We start from the raw sequence: 16,398 nt of genomic DNA, 5'->3' as shown, positions 1-16,398 counted from the left end.
GAGGGGACCTCTAATCCTTTTGGAGGCCACATTCCCAGTAATTTCCCATGAAGCACCACCACTCAAAAGCATGCAACACTTGCCAGGATCACGTTCTGAGACCTGGTTCTCCCAGGTGGCCATCTGGGGCCAGTGCCCCATATTCAAGCCACAGCATGTGCTGTCAGCCAGAAGTGCTTTCCTTTCCAAGAAACACATCCAATCCTGAGCATCTGAAAGATGGCTGGTGCAACCGAGGGGCTGCATTTTTTTTTAATCATTTTTGCTAACTTCATTTTGAATGGATATTTGTATCTATTGGCTGTTGTCTTACTCAGGGTTGCTGTTGCTGTGATGAAACCCCATGACTAAAAGCAAGTTTGGGAGGGACTAGTTTATTTGGTTTGTGCTTCCATATCATAGTCCATGACCAGAGGAAGTCAGGGCAGGACTTCAAACAGGGCAGAGACCTAGAGGCAGGAGCTGATGCAGAGGCCATGGAAGGGTGCTACTTACTGGCTTGCTCCCCCCTAGCTTGCTTGGCCTCTTTTATTATGATTACCTGCCCATGGCTGACACTGCCCACAGTGGGCTGGGCTCTTCCCCATCAGTCATTAATCAAGAAAATGCCCCCACAGACCCACCTAGAGCCCATTTTATGGGGGCATTTATTAATCGAAGTTTCCTCCTCTTAGATGGCTTAGGTTATGTGAAGTTGACACAAAACTAGCCAGCATAGCTCTCATAATAAACTGTGTAGATTTGCACCAGAGACAATTTGTGACTCCATATAAATGCATAAGAATAATAATGGAAAACATACAGCAAAAAAATATAAACATTGGTTATTCCTACTTGGTGAGTCTATGGTCACTTAGTTTTTAAAATTTATTTAGAGTATGGGTTGCTTTTGTTGTTCTTGTTAATGGGATCATAATGTACTACAAATTCGTTTGGAGACTTTTTTGTGCAAAAAGTTGTGAAAAACTCTAGGTCTGTCACAGGTGTTCCTTATGGGTTTATCTGACCGCCCAGGCTGAGTCGGATTTCGTCAGAGCCCCAGATTCTTCCAAGGACCACACCAGATATCACGGCCCCTGATCTCAGCACAGGAGGGTGACCTCTTCAGAGTCATAGCCTCCGGCTCTGCTCAATGTTATTTTCATAACAGTTTTCTTAACTGATGGTCCGGGAGTGCGGACTTGTGTGAGTGACAGCAGGAGGCCTGGTTTCAATAGAAGACTCTATGAGTAATGAGACTGCGTTCAGCCACATACACTTCCATCCAGAATTCCTCTCATCCTTGGTCAAAGCTTTTCTTCACATGCTGTGTCCCAGTCTAGGAGATTTGGTCCCTGGTATGGCTCCCAGCCCAGTTCTCCATCCCAGGAGCCAGAGCTACGCATGCCTCAAGGATGAAAAATCATCCAAGCTGCTGATGGGGATTAATGCTCCCACTGTGGTTGCTTCAAGTTCCCCTTTGATTGCAGGAACCCCCTCAACAGAAGTTCTTCTGGAAGCCCATGTCTGCTGGTCCTCCACCACATCTCAAGCCCGTCATAACATACTCCTCGGTCTTCATTTGTCTTTGCTGTAAGTCGTGACCAGCATAGGATAAATCAAGCCTGAGCTCAGTGCCTCCCCCTTTCCCGAAACGCTGTGTTCAAGCACACTATTGCCTGACCAGTGGGTTCTCATCCTGTAGCTCACCACAGGATGGTCGAGGATCTGAACTGACACCGTCTCGAGGCATGGTCTGTTCCTCCAACGGGACACCTGAGCCCACGTAATTTGTGAAGAAAGGAGGCTGCTATGGGTTCATGGTCCTCGATATTGGGACATCGGAGAGTGTGACATAAGCATCTGCTTGGCCTTTGGTAAAGGATTTGTCTGCCTCAACTCACAGTGCAGGAGTGGGCACAAGTGCACATGTAGAGGAGGCAATGCTTGATGGGAAGCCATGTTTAATATCGACTGTCCATCACAATAGTTTATCTAGCTCTCTAAGACTCACTCTTAAAAGTGAAGCCATGATCTGTGTTTTTGAACAGTTGGGAGCAACAGCAGTAAGCTGTAGATTACAGAAAACACTCACAAATCTTTGAGTGTCTTGATTACCCTATAAAGTAAGCAGAGCCAGCGTTAGTTTCCCATCAGTCAGGGAAGTTCTTTCTCACTTTGCGTTGGAACTCTGTAATTATGGAGCTTGCTTCCCCATCACCTGACCCCCAGCACCAGGCTTTTACCCATCACAGCTTTGCTTCCACTGAAATGTGGAAACCCTAAGGTTATCTGATGCATTCTAGGTCCAATATTGCATGCCTTAGGGATTCTATAGCTGTGAAGGCACACTGTAACCATGGCAACTCTTCTAAAGGAAATCATTTCATTGGGGCTGGCTTATGATTTAGAGGTTTAATCCATTGTCATTAGGGCAGGAAGCATGGCGGCATACAGGCAAATATGGTATAGGTTCTACATCTGAGTCCTCAGGCAACAGGAAGAGAGAGTGACACTGGACCTGTCTTGAGCACCTGAAACCTCAAAGCCCACCCCTAGTGACTTACTTTTTCCAACAAGGCCACATCTTCTATGGGGGCCTGTGAGCCTCTGGGGGCCATTTTCATTCAAACCATCACAGTTGCAGAAGGAAGGAGGCCTGTTTGGCCCCAAGTCCCAAACTTGTGTCATCACTTCCTAGTTATGTAAACCTGAAAAATTATTTAGCCTCCATGAACATCAGCTCTCTCAAATAAATAATATGGATAATAAATTTACCTTTTTCTCAGAGATGCCAAAATGAATCAACTTTAATATACTACCTGGTAAAGAATAAACATGTATTAAGGTAAGCAGCTGCCATCAGTACAGTTTCATATGTGCCCTTGAGAACCATCCCCACCAAAGGTAAACTATCTCTCAGCATAGGGGGGCAGATTTCTGTACCCTGAGTCACTCAGGAATTCTATAAAAATGCCTATGAGCCACTCCAAAGAAAAACACAGTGGGTTGACTATAAAGTGGAAGTGGCTGTCTGCCCTGAAGTCATTCTCAGGGTCCTGTCAGTGGGGGGAGGTAGATTTGTCTGGTGCCTTGAGGAGATCAAAGTTGGGACCCCAGAAGTTAAGTAGGGTTCACTCAGAAACACAGAGAATGTGTTTACCGAGCAACGACTCCCCCACAGAAGAGCTGTCGCGTTAGTTGTCAGTGGAAATGTGTTATCATCATGCCCATCTGCCTTGTCTCTTAGTTTCCACCTTCTGGGAATGGGAGGCCTTCCCCCACACAAACTGGCTCTTGACAGTATGCCATCCCGTGGTCATGGGTAGCAACTGCAGACTTAAGACGAAACAGCTCATTTTGTTTGAGTGGAAGACTGAGAACACCCAGGAACAAAGTTAGTACAAGAGCAATGTAATGGAACAGAAACATGGAAGACCTTTGGGACATCATTTTAAACTAGCGTCAGAATAGAAAGAAGGGAGGTATGTAGTTAAAGTAGCAGCAATGGCTCTCACTATTTGTTTTCCACCTAAGCATGAATGGTAATTGTAGGTGACACACAATAACTGTATCATCTCCCTCATGCCGTTCTCTGGGTCCCCTTTCCTCACAGCCTTAGCACTGGCAGCCACTGACCTACTCTCTGCTGTCATATAACAGCTTTGCCTCTTAGATGTCACAGAAAATAGGCTCTCTAGCACGCTGATTATAAAGCTTGTTTCTTAACACAATACCTTTCAACCCTAATGTCATCCACACCAAAATCTCCTCCTCTCTACCAGTGAGTGGTCTACCACATCCTGCGTGTAGCACACTTCGCTAGCCTTTCAACGTCCCAAAGCCATCCCTGCAAGCTGCCTCCACTGCCAAAGCAAAGATGTTCTCTGTCATATCCCCTCTCCTGTAGCTCAAGGAAAGCCAGAGCCAAGCCTAGAACACTCTTGGTGCTTGGTGCTAAGAGTGCCGACTTTCCTAACCCTAGCACAGGCTTGTCTTCACGCCTCACGTCATTCACCACAGTCACTGAGGAGTAGCGTGCTGTGGATGCCAGTCCCACCCCTGTGCCCACCGCTCCCTTCTCCATGGCTTCAGTTACCCACACATCATCCAAAAATATAACACGGTGCAGTAAGATAGCTGGAGAAAGAGAGGGCACATTTACACAACCTTGATTGGCACATATTGTCAGATTGTCCTATTTTCACTCCTAATTGTGGCTGTTAGTCTCTTGCTATGCCAAATTTGTTAGTTAAATGTTGCCCTGGGTAGGAGAGCATGTAGAGTGTAGGGCTAAATACTGCCCACAGCATCCTGCATCTGCGAGGGGTGGAATGTGTCCTTGAGGGCTCCTGTTGTTCTTCATCCTTTTCATTCCTGGATTTTAAATTCCATAATGGCTTCCCATACTTATATATAATTTCCCACCTTTTGGATCCCATAACCTTAACAAAAGGACAGCATTTATCCAAATAGTAGCAGCATGTGGCCTGAGGTTCACAGCCACAGTCATGCTAACTGACATGTTTTAACAGGTCTCATTTTCCTCCTTTCTAAGCTCGTGCCTTGCATTCAGCATCCTGTCCGACAAACCACATCAGTGCCGCCCACTCCAAACCACACATCACTCTCAGGCAAATGAATAACAGCTCGGAGAAATACAATAGCTGCATTGAGCAAATAGCTAAATTTAAAATGAATTTCAGTCCATCTCAATCCAGAGTCAGCAAAACCATCATTGGGGTCCAGGCCAAGGGGCCCAGGAGGAATCAGAGCAAATGATTTTGGACCATTTTTTCAGAAGTATAGGCAGATCTTCTGGGTCAATCGTAACATGTCTCAGTCCATAATGCAGGTAGCATATGTCTGATATGGCACTCCCTGCCAATCACCAAACTTCACAGTCAGCATTGGGGGTGGGGGTGATGCTAACTACATCCTGCCCTATTTTGTAAGCACCTCAGCTTGAGATTGCCACTGTTTTGCAGCCATCTCAACCTTTTATTCAGTGAGCCAGTTGCAAAGGCTACAGTGTGCTCTTATCTCAACGTGTCCAAAGCTGTGCGCAGCACACTTATTCTCCCAAATGAGTTGTTAGACGATGTGAGCGATTACGGAATCAAATCAACCCTTAATGGCCCGCTGCGTGATTACAAAACAAAACAAAAGCAGCTAGAAACATTAAACACACCCACGTATTGACAAAGGATGAGCAGAAACAATTCTTCCGCCCCTAGCCTGGCTCCTCAGTATGATCATTAGGAACAAATGCTCTGGTTCAAGGTCAGTTTGTTGGTTATGGGGAGGGCAGGGTCTCCTTACTTCAGAGTAACTGCATCATAAGAGGTTTCTCTCCCCAGGAATAACATTATTTACTTTCTGACTATTGTGATCAAGCAGCCTGGAATAGTAATATTCCATCTGAACACAATTATGAAGGAGGATTAGCGAGGTTAAGAGTCACCTTCTGCAGCCAAACTGTGTGCATGCAATCTTGGCTCTGCCTCTGACTAGCCATGTAATCTTGGCCAAATTATTGAATCTCTCTATGCCTCAGCTTCTAGAAGGCTAAGATGGGGATAGTCCTACTTGCCATGCAGAACTGCAGGGATCTTTATGGGTTGTCCTGTGTGAGTCTCCCAGCTCCGTTCCAGGTGCCTAGAAAGCACCCGGTTCCTGCTAGTCACATTCTCTCCCTCTTACACCAGCTTTCATCCAGACACACCCAGACCTCACATGATAACCCAGAGTCACCTGACAGAAGTGTTTCTCACTCCTCTCTCGTCCTGTGGCTAGAGCCAGGGTTCTTCCACCAAGGGGTCCAGAATAAGAGCCCTTGGTGTGGAAAGAGAGGCAGTCACTGCAGATAAAGTCCTACCCACTGGATTTGGTGGTGGTAGCCCTCCATTGCTTCCTGATATGGACACCCCAGGGTACTTTGAGCTTTTCCATGCTGTCTCCCCAGTTCTGATCTAGTGGAGAGACATTCTTTATCAGGCCAGCCAGATACAAGGTTGCCAACAACTCCACTTCACCTGACCTCTTGTACACTCTATATTTTTTTTAATTAACCTTGGATCAGCAAAGCAATATCTGTTCTCCAAATCCAGCCATATTTTATGCAAGCAGTGACAAGCTAATTAAGTTAATTATTGTAACACCTATCTGTATAATGAAGCCATGGGCAGATGAGTCCAGCTGCTTCTCCTTAAAGCACATCCTGGTGATGATTAAAAAATAATTAATATTTCACCAAAGACAGGAACAAGAAGTTAATTAAAAGATGGAGCTACAGTCTTAATGAAACATATCCACTTGTGTTCAGCACGACGCTCCACAGCCAAGTTCCTCCTTAGAATATAGATGAATGCCAATGAACACAGCGCCTTTCTTTGAGAGCATTTAGAAAACATTAACGGCTCCCATTATCCCAGTGCCGCAAACATTCCAGAAGTCTCTGCCTGCCTTTTAACAAGATAAAGAGAACTTACATCAAGTCGGCTGGCCGAAATGAATTCCTAACCTGAAGCAATGACCATACTTTCGGCTTCAGCACCCACATTGGCGCTTTTATGATCATTCCAAGTGCACTGATGGACAGCGCTGGCTATTAGAAAGCCCCCGTAGTCTCCTCTCCTACATAGTTAAGTGCCCTGTCTGTTTTAGCCTATTTAAGATACTATAACAAAAAGCCAGAGGCTGGATATCTTAGAAACAATATTTCTCACAGAAGTTGGGGCTGGGACGAGTTATCTAGCATGGACATGATGGTTGATTCATCCCATGTTGGCTCCTTTCCTGACTCGTGGGCTCTGCTTTGAGGACCTCAGTCCCATTGATGCAGCCTCCATCCAGCTCCTGGTTCCATCATCCTGCATTAAGATTTAACATCCTCACTCACCAGGAGCTAACGCCAATCCAAAGCGTGACTTTACGACGTCAGACAGCATAAAACACAATCAGAGAAAATTAGAATTTTATTTCGATGTTGTGAATTGGACTCCCAATGTCTGAATGCCAGACGCTGGCTTCCTCGTAGAGAGAGTGCAGTGTTTGCCATGGCTGCCTGGGACCCTAGAGGGCAAAGCTCTAGGCAACAAGATGGCTTGTTTGAAGGCAGCTGAGAGGTGGGTCAAGTGCCTACCTCTCTGGTGAAGGGCGGGGCTCCGAACCTGCTAGATCTGCTTAGAAGAATCTTTTGTAAAGAGGGCTATTGGGAAGACCTGTCACAGCCGAACTTGGAACTAAGGATCATTCCCCTTAGTGCAGAAGTCCTGGGTCCTTCCTCACTCACCAACCCCTGCTCCCCCACCCCCCACCCCACCCCACCCCCCCCCCACACACACACACAGGAGGCATAGCCTCGCTGAGCTGCTTGCTCTCTCCTTGTTCACAAAACGGTGTTGCTGAACATGCGTTCTCACTGCGGACTCTTTACATTTCTGCTGTACAGATGTGAAACATCCCCCTCTGAGAGCTTTTAGGAGAATGAAATGAGATTAGGAGAGTATTATTAAGGCTCTTTTACAGGGGGAAAAAATAAAACGAAACAGGAAACCACACTACTCATTCATCTTCCAGATCGTTGTGAAAGTAAATTTCACACAAACCTCGGCTTTCAGATAACACCCAGGTAGTCTGACTCCTCCTGGCTTGCTGGAAAAATATGGCCCAACCTGAGCATCTTCCAAAAGGCCTCAGGCTCTGTTTCTGTAAATTAGCTCCTCTTGGGATAGGACAGAGGGACATTTTAGGGAGCCAGTAGGGTCCAGTCCTGAACAGAGGAAAACTGCCCAGTGGCTTCTGTTTTCTGCTGTGGCAGGATGCTCCTGCACACCGAGGCCCATGGCATACACCAAGGGCCACATCCAAGTTAAAATGTACGATGATACAGCCCTGTCCAGATGGGCCTTCCCACAGTTACAACCCCATGGCGCACATCATTAGCACCTCATTTGGAGTGGGCCCCAGCGTCTTCCATGCAGGAAGCAATTACACACACATGCGCTTGCCTGGAAATTTTATCCTGGCCTTGGGTTTGCCGGGGCACCAGCAAAACCTGGCGGAAAGGGGTTTCTCACTCATTTATTTGGAATGGGGGATTTGAGTGTTGGTGTCACGTGAAAGGTGAAGACATTTTGGAAAGGGCTTTGGTGCCTGAGGAGGGATGGATGGACCAGAGATTGGAGACCAGGCTGTTCAGCAGAGGGAGGGGGGATGGGGGGCGGGGAGTGGCAGGGAGCCCAGACTTCCACTGGGGGGAGCTGCAGATCTTCAGGGCTGGGGTGTGAACCTGCTTGTCATTCCCAAAGCATCTCCAGGGTCTGCAAAACCTTCTTATTCCACAGCCCCACAGCAGCAGGCAGGCCTGCATCTGTACCTCACGGGAGAAGCTCCAGGCAGCAAAGACTCTCCTGAAGCCAGAAGATAGCATCCCAGAGGAGAGCATCCCATAAGAGCATCCTTTGGGGTCAAATGGCAGCTGAGGGCCTTCACTCCCTCAGCAGAGGGTGAAACTTGTGCTTCCACGGAGTTGGGCAAAGGTGAGAGTGGGACCAGAGATGTTGAGTGTCTATGAGTTGGACTTTAGGACAGTGTCCTGAACTTAGACCACTTGATCAAAGAAATCCTGCTACACAGAATCAGTGTCACTTTCCAGCTCTGGGCATCAGTGTTCACAGAAGTACAACCAGACTGTACTATGCTAATAGCTATTTTGTCTGTGTGCAAAAAGGATAAGACTATGCTAATGGGGCCAGGCGTGGTGGCGCACGCCTTTAATCCCAGCACTCGGGAGGCAGAGGCAGGCAGATCGCTGTGAGTTCAAGGCCAGCCTGGTCTACAAAGTGAGTCCAGGACAGCTAAGGCTAACACAGAGAGACTCTGTCTCGAAAAACCAAGAAAGAAAAAAACAAACAAACAAACAAAAGACTATGCCAATGCCAATGAAAGTAATTCATACACAATTGGGATTGTCTAGAAAGTTCCATGTGCTATGACCCCTGAGATCTCAGGACAGGTGAGGAGGACAGTGAAGAGCTGTCCACTAGTCCTGATTTCCCCAACATGAGATTTTTTTTTGGTTTTCTATCTGAATGCTCTCCCTGGAGGACAGATCCAGTCATCCTGACTGAAACTGAGAGAGAGAACAACTGCGTATGTGTTCCAGCTGTTGCTGTTGTGTTTCCACAGCAAGGCTGGTAGTGTAGTGTCCTACTCAGGAGAGCAAGGTCTGTCCTCCGGAGCTTGACTGACGTTACAGAGCACGCCAGCAGCAAGGTTGATATAGTGAGATAGAGAGATGGCTCAGTGGGTAAGAGCACTGGCTGCTCTCACAAAGGACCCAGGGTTGGGTCCAACACCCAAGTCAAGTGGCTTATACTACCTGCAAGTCTAGATCCAGGGACCCCATGCTCTGTCTGGCCTCTTTGGGCACCTTTGCTTGGCTAGAGCCGCCTGTGTATGTATATTCATGTGTGTGTGTGTGTGTGTGTGTGTGTGTGTGTGTGTGTGTGTGGTGGCTGAGATCCACCCATTCCTCACTGTTACCATTCAACACTTCACTCACTTGCAGTTTGAAAATGTTGATGTAAAATGTGGCAGACATTTCCTGAACACACCAAAAATTTGACAACCAGCTCCCAGGAGAGCCATTGCAAATCACTCAGCCTGCTCGCCCACAACAGAATGCAGGCGCTGTGTTCGCGCCACGTCTCAGCGGTTAGGCTTTCCTTCTTCATGGACACTTGCCTGGATGCTGAAGCCACAGAACACGGAGCTGTTTGACATGTGGCAGCTCCCAGCCAAGGAAAGGCTCAGGCGGGGAGGAGCAGGGTGAGTGAGGACTGAGGGGGTCAGGTTTGCCAGAAAAGGAATTGGACTGGGTTACATAAATCCTGAGTAACCAGAGGGAGATGGCCTAGCACCACCTAGTGGAGGGGGAGAGGTACTGATTCCAGACCGTGGAAGCTCTTTAAGTCTCACACCCAGACTGGATTGCAGACACGCAGAAGGGCAAGGAGCACAGGCCTAAATAGAAGACATAAGCAATCTCGTGTTCTTCCAGCCCCACAGCCCACTTGGCAGATCACTGTGCAGAGCTGGTAAGCCTGGTTTGGTTCCCTTTCAGAAGCACACCAGGGTTTCTCAAAATGATACTGTACAAAAATTCTCTCTCATTTCAAAGATCAATATTGGCTCTGTTTCTTGGACACTACAAAGCAGATGTCTCCAGACATCTATATCCACGTCCTTCTTGGTTCCAAACTCTCCTGTCTGCAGTCTCCAACCAAACTTCTCCAGAATGCCTTTCCCCAAGCCCCGCCCCTGTGAGTACGTACATACGTGCGTGCGTGTGTGGGCGCGCATGTGCACATGTTCTGCCTTCAGCCTGTCCTTGCCTTTGAAGAACAAGCTCACTATATATAGTAAAATCTCGGGGTTCCTGGGAAGGCACAGGCTCAGAGAGCCGACGTCTGAACTGAGACCTGGCCTCCTGTGTTTGTGTAACTCACAACGATGCCGACGTTATTGATCTTTGATCTCTCAGTAAAGTCCCCAAAACTGTGTCAGAGGTGCCAGCAGTGTGCTCCATCATCCACCAGAAGATAGGGAGGAATTAGCAAATGCCGTGGTGTTCTCATCTAGGTTTACTGCAAATGGGTCTGAGGTGAGCAGTTCCTGCTCGCCGTGGTATTTGGTATTAAGAACACCATTCCCTGTATTTCGTGATTATACAGCTAGTTGGACAGAATCATGTGAAAGCAGAGCCAGGTATGGCCAGGTAAGAATGTGCATTACCTTGGAATCAAAAGGCAGAGTGCAATGCCCAGCTGTTCCCATCCCCAGCTGTGTTTGCAGAATAGGCAGTTAAACCATTTGGACGTTTGGAAGGGGTCATGATAGCGACCCCACTGCCCATGGCTCCTTCAAAGATGGAACTAGACGTTTGCCATATATGCGAGGAAGTCCAGTGCCCTTTCCGAAGCCCCTGGACTCGGCAAACTACCAGTCATTACGGGGCACAAAATAACTGTCTTATTTTTAAAAAGAAAAGGTGTGTCTTTCCACTGTGGCGTGTCGCTTCCACTTTGGCCTGCCTTGGGGTTTAAGAAGCAACCCATGTCCTAACCCTGCTGCTTCTCCATCCGGAGACGGCAGGGGGTCAGGAAACAGCACTAGCAGGGGTAATAATATGATTGTAACGCTGGGCCATTGATTTTTGGTGTGTGTGTTTGTGTGTGTGTGTGTGTGTGTGTGTGTGTGTGTGTGTGTGTGTGTGTGTGTTTCAATTCGGTATGAGAGAACCTTAGACCTGTCCACAGGCTTAGCAATCTTCCTAGCTGGACCTGTCCACAGTGTCTCTGTGAACCCTGGCCCTTCAGGGAGTGATTATTGTCAGTGTCCCCCCCCCCCCCCATCCTCTGGATCCTCTTTGCTTGGGGGAAAAGAAGGTGCATTGTCCAATACCCTCAAGAAAATCAGAGAAGAGAGCTGGAAGGGGGTTGGGGTTTTTTGTTTGTTTGTTTTAATCTGCCATCAGAGAATGCAGCCCAACTAAATGAGAATCAAGCCCAGAGAAACCCTGACTAAGTCTTTGCCAAGAGCCAAACTTTCCTGCCTAGTTTGTGTCACATTCAGCCCGCTTAGGGTACAATCCTGGGCCCCTGTGTTCTACGGACGAGAGAAATGAGATTTCCATTGCGTACTAAGATGTTTGTTATTACTATGCATGTGTTCCTCTTGGTGACATGGTGACACAGTTGCTGCCTCTGTGAACACGGTTCCCTGCCCTCCTCTCGCTGCTGTGAGAGGAGCAGGGAACACAAAACAGAGTCTTAAGGGCCCAGGAGCATTTCCTCCTGACCCTCTTGTGTTGTTGCTTTTGATTGGGCTCAACTTCTGTGAGAAATTAGATTCCTACCTACCAAGGCCATGTAAACAGAACTCCCCCACCCCACCCCCACCTTCCACAAGTGCTGATTAACCCTTTCCTGTGCAGACATTCACATCCATTGGATTGGAGAGCTGAGCCAGCCTTTGCAAGAGAGAAGAAATCTATCTTTGCACGCACACTCCTTGTGCAGGATGAGCAAGGGGGTATTTCATGCATGCATCGTGTACATCGGGAACCCCTGAGTAGGGGTGTGAGATACTGGATTAGGGTGTGGAGACCCAGACACCCCCAGGAGGAACGACCCTCCAGCAGTCCTGGATAAAGTTGACCTTGTCAAACAATGCTAGCAACCTTTGAGGCCAGGATGTTGCAGGTTAGCCAGGGTCAGCCGCAAATCAAAACTGTGGTTGATAATATCAGTTTAAATCATTCAGCAACGATTTATTGTGTGTGTTCAGCGCAGAAGGGTCAGTGGGCTGCAGGGAGGGTTCAGCCTCGGAATTTTAGGACAAGGTCAGAAAATGTTACCTCCTCCAACTGAAGCTAATGAGGGCTAACATGGCATTGATGCCAGGGGCTGGGGGCCAGGGGCCAGGGGCCAGGCATGGGGGCCAGGCATGGGGTTAATCTGCTCTGTGGACTAAGTTGCAGGTGAGACCTGGGTGTTCCCTGAGTCTCCACCTATTGGGTCACATAGAGGAAAGTCTAAAAGATGGCAGGTAGCTATTGTTGAAAGAACTTGGGGTGGGGCTGCCCGTGCAGATGCCCTTCTGAGAGAGAAACTGAGGAGTAACTGCCACCTAGTCATCGCACCTGGAAGGGAATGTCGAAAAGCACCCAATGCCCTTTGATCAATTATGGACTCAAAAAGCAAACTTCCCCCACCTAAGATGGCTCCCATGGTGAGCTAATAGGTTGATGGCCCTCTAGGCGGCACAACACAACTAAAAGGACAGATTCCCACTACAGGCAATGTCTGATTCACAGTGGTACCTCAATTTAGCAGTTTCTTTTATTTTACACTAATGTCCCTACAACTAGTCATTTCTGCGCCATCACTGGAGTATTCAAAATGTTCCCGAAGATGCTCAGCACTTTGTTGGGAAATGGGCTTTCTGTTGGATAACTTCCTCCATTTGTGAGCTAATGTACGCCCTCCGAATAACTTTAAAGTTAGGTGACGCCAAGCTGGATGAGGTTTACTGGCCGTGACCACATTGCAAAGTGAGCATCTGTGGTTGGATCTGAATAGTCTTGATAGGATCATGAAAGTGAGTGAGGAGCCAGTGTGGACCACGGGAAGAATCACTCATTCACCAATAGTGTTGCATCAGCTTACAACAGTGAGACCTCTACACTGGATATTTTAGCAAAAGTGCAGTACTTGGGAGTGCAGCGGCTACTAAACTGTTACTAGTGCCTTAAGGAGCATTTTTCCATCCAGGAGTTGTGACCAGGCAGTCCTGGTGAGGGAGAAAAATATTCAGAAGGGACAGGCTGTTGGACTATTGAAACAATAGACCCCAAAGAGTTAACATATCCCCAGGAATTCCATGCTGAGTAAAGGGGAAAGCTGGAACACTGTTGCTAGACAGAGATTTCATGCAATCTTGACAACTTATGAGACCACCTTGAAGGGGAGCTCGGAGCCAAGCCAATGATGTACCAGTGGGGAGTGGCCACACCTTGACTGCAGGCTTATGTTCACTCATGCCTTCTTCTTCTTCTTCTTCTTCTTCTTCTTCTTCTTCTTCTTCTTCTTCTTCTTCTTCTTCTTCTTCTTCTCCTTCTTTGATTTATTTGTTTTCATTTCATGTGTGTCAGCATTTAGCCTGCATGTATGCATGTGTAACAATTATATTCCCAGTGTCCTTGGAGGCCAGAGAGGGCATCAGATCTCTTAAGCCTAGAGAAAGACATGATTGTGAGCCTCCACGTGGGTGCTGAGAACCAAACCTGGGTTCTCTGTGGGAGCAGCAAGCGCTCTTATCCACTGAGCCTCTCTGGACCCCATTCTTGCCTTCTGTTCAAGATCAATGTCCTGTCAGAACCCCACAGGCAGACATGCTCACTGGACCTTGTTCTTGCTCTTTCCAATGTGACCACATTAAGTAAACCTCTGTTCATCGCTATTACCTGTTGTTTTAGTTAGGATTTTATTGCTATGAAGAAACACCATGAGCACAGCAGGTCTTGTGAAGAAATTAACTGGGGCTGCCTTACAGTTTCACGGGATTAGTCCATTATCATCATGGCAGGAAACAAGATGGCGGCGTGCAGGCAGACACGGTGCTGGAGGAGCCGACAGGTCTACATTTGGATCCTTAGGCAGCAGGAAGTGACTGAAACACACTTCCTACTCCAAGGCCACACCTTCTCCAACAAAGCCACATCTCCTAATAGTGCCACTCTTATGGCCATTTTTATTCAAACAACCACATCTGTCTCTTAGAAGTGTATCGGAAACAGGTGGCTGAACCTGGCTGGATAGGGCTGCCAGGCCCAAGCCTGAACCCTAAGGACTCTGGTAACAGTAGTTTTGAAATCAGTTTCGTGGGTCACCAACAGTGTTTTAAAAGCAAGCTTAATGTACAAAAATATAACAAAACTAAAATCATACTCACACACTATGTTGGTTTTATCCCACCACCAACCAGTTATTCAAATCTCACATCACAACAGGAGTCCACCAGTGAAATTCAGTTCTGACACTATCTGAACAAACCCTGATGTTACCTGCTCAGCTCCACAGGGCACCTCTACTTCCGGTGCAACCAGGAAACATGATCTGCAAGCCACACACACCTCTGCCCAGCAGACTACAAATTCAGGGGGGCCCCGTGACTCCTGCCGAGTTATTACCATTTACTAGAAAGTTGGAGGAGTCTCAGAAATGTTCCATCACCATCCCTGTTTATCACTACAACAAAGATGAGCAGCCAGGGGAAGTTACCCAAGTCAAGTCTGCAAGATGCAAGGGCCTGGTGCTCTGGAGCCTTCGTTCTCATAGAGCTGGGGATCATTCACCCTGCTAGGTAATGGTGTGTGTCCTAGTTTGCTTTCTGTTTCTGTGATAAACACCATGACCAAAGGCACCTTGGGGAGGAAAGGGTTTATTTGCTTTACATTTTCTGTCACCATCCATCATGGAAGAAAGTCGGTGCAGGAACTCCAATAGAGGCCTTGGAGAAACACGGCTTTCTGGCTTGCCTCTCATGACTCACTCAATCTGCTTTCTTTTACAACCTAAAGCCTGGCAGTAGTGATGCTGCTGCCTACAGTGGGCTGGACACTCCCATGTCAGTCAGGTGCTCCAGAGCCTCAAGGATACGCCCCACGGGAAAGCCACAGGGCAATCTGATGGAGGCATTTATTTTCTCTATTAGGATTTTTTCCTTCCACATATGGCTAGGTTTGTGTCAAATTAAAAAAAACAAAAACAAAAACCTAACCATCACGTTGTGTTTCTGAAACCTGAAGTGCCCCCCCCCCCAAGATGTCACACATCCACCTTTTCTGGTAGCAGTTTCCTTGTGCATGTGTTGAATGAATCACTAGCTGATGACTGAGGTCAGTCTCTAGTCTTCCTCCACTCGCTGGAGGCTGGGGTGAGGGGATGAACGGTCCAACTCTAATTAGTGTGGTTGACTTTTCTGGCAACTGGTCCTCATCCTGAGGGTATCCACTCTCCCCGCCTGCCTGCCATGAGCCACATCATTAGCATACAAGAGACAAGAGACAGGAAATTCCTCAGGTTTTAGGGGTTCAGTGCCAGGTATCAGGAACAAAGAACCAATACGTTTTTTTTTTTTAATTGTACTTCAGTTGCACAAAGTAAAGATTGGAGTTATTTTGTGGAAGCTCTGCCCTCAATTGTTTACGTGTGTGTGTGTGTGTGTGTGTGTGTGTGTGTGTGTGTGTGTGTGTGTGTGTTCTCACTAGATCACCATAGGAAAGGTATTTCTTGCTGTGGATTGTGGTGGTAACGGTTGGAAAGCACAGCCAGCCAGATATGCCTGCCTCCCAGACTTAGCTGTAAGCTCCGATTGCTTTGCTGGGCCAGCAGGGCTGAAGGTTGCCATTCCTCTGATCCGACTCTGAGGTCAGCGTCTTTGTTTTGCCCAGCTCTTACTACATACGATGTGTAGGTCTGATTCCACAAAGGAGTCCTGAGGTCCAAAGTCTTCTAAGTGTGAGAAACTTAAGCCTGTCAAAGCATTATAGATAGGATCATGTCTGCCTGTGTGTAAGGCTTTCAGCAAAACAGGAAAGAAGGACACAGAAAGGCCAGCGAGGAGACGGCATTAGCAAGCAGGGAAAGCTTCTTTCTGGAAGGACCACTGAACACAGGAAGTCAGTCCAGACAAAGCCACTCTGCTTTTCCTCTTCCTGTTAGAGTGGCCACTGCAGCTCAGCCCCAGGAGGGAAATCACCACCAGTATGGGTATGAATTCTCTCCCATCTGAGTGTGAGAGTGCTGAAAGCTCAGTCCCTGGTGGGTAGCATCGAGGTGGTGGAACCTT

Source organism: Acomys minous, assembly GCF_964271855.1.
Source record: "Acomys minous genome assembly, chromosome: 16".
NCBI lineage: Eukaryota > Metazoa > Chordata > Mammalia > Rodentia > Muridae > Acomys > Acomys minous.
The sequence above is the reverse complement of the archived record's forward strand: the minus strand, read 5'-3'. Positions refer to the sequence as shown.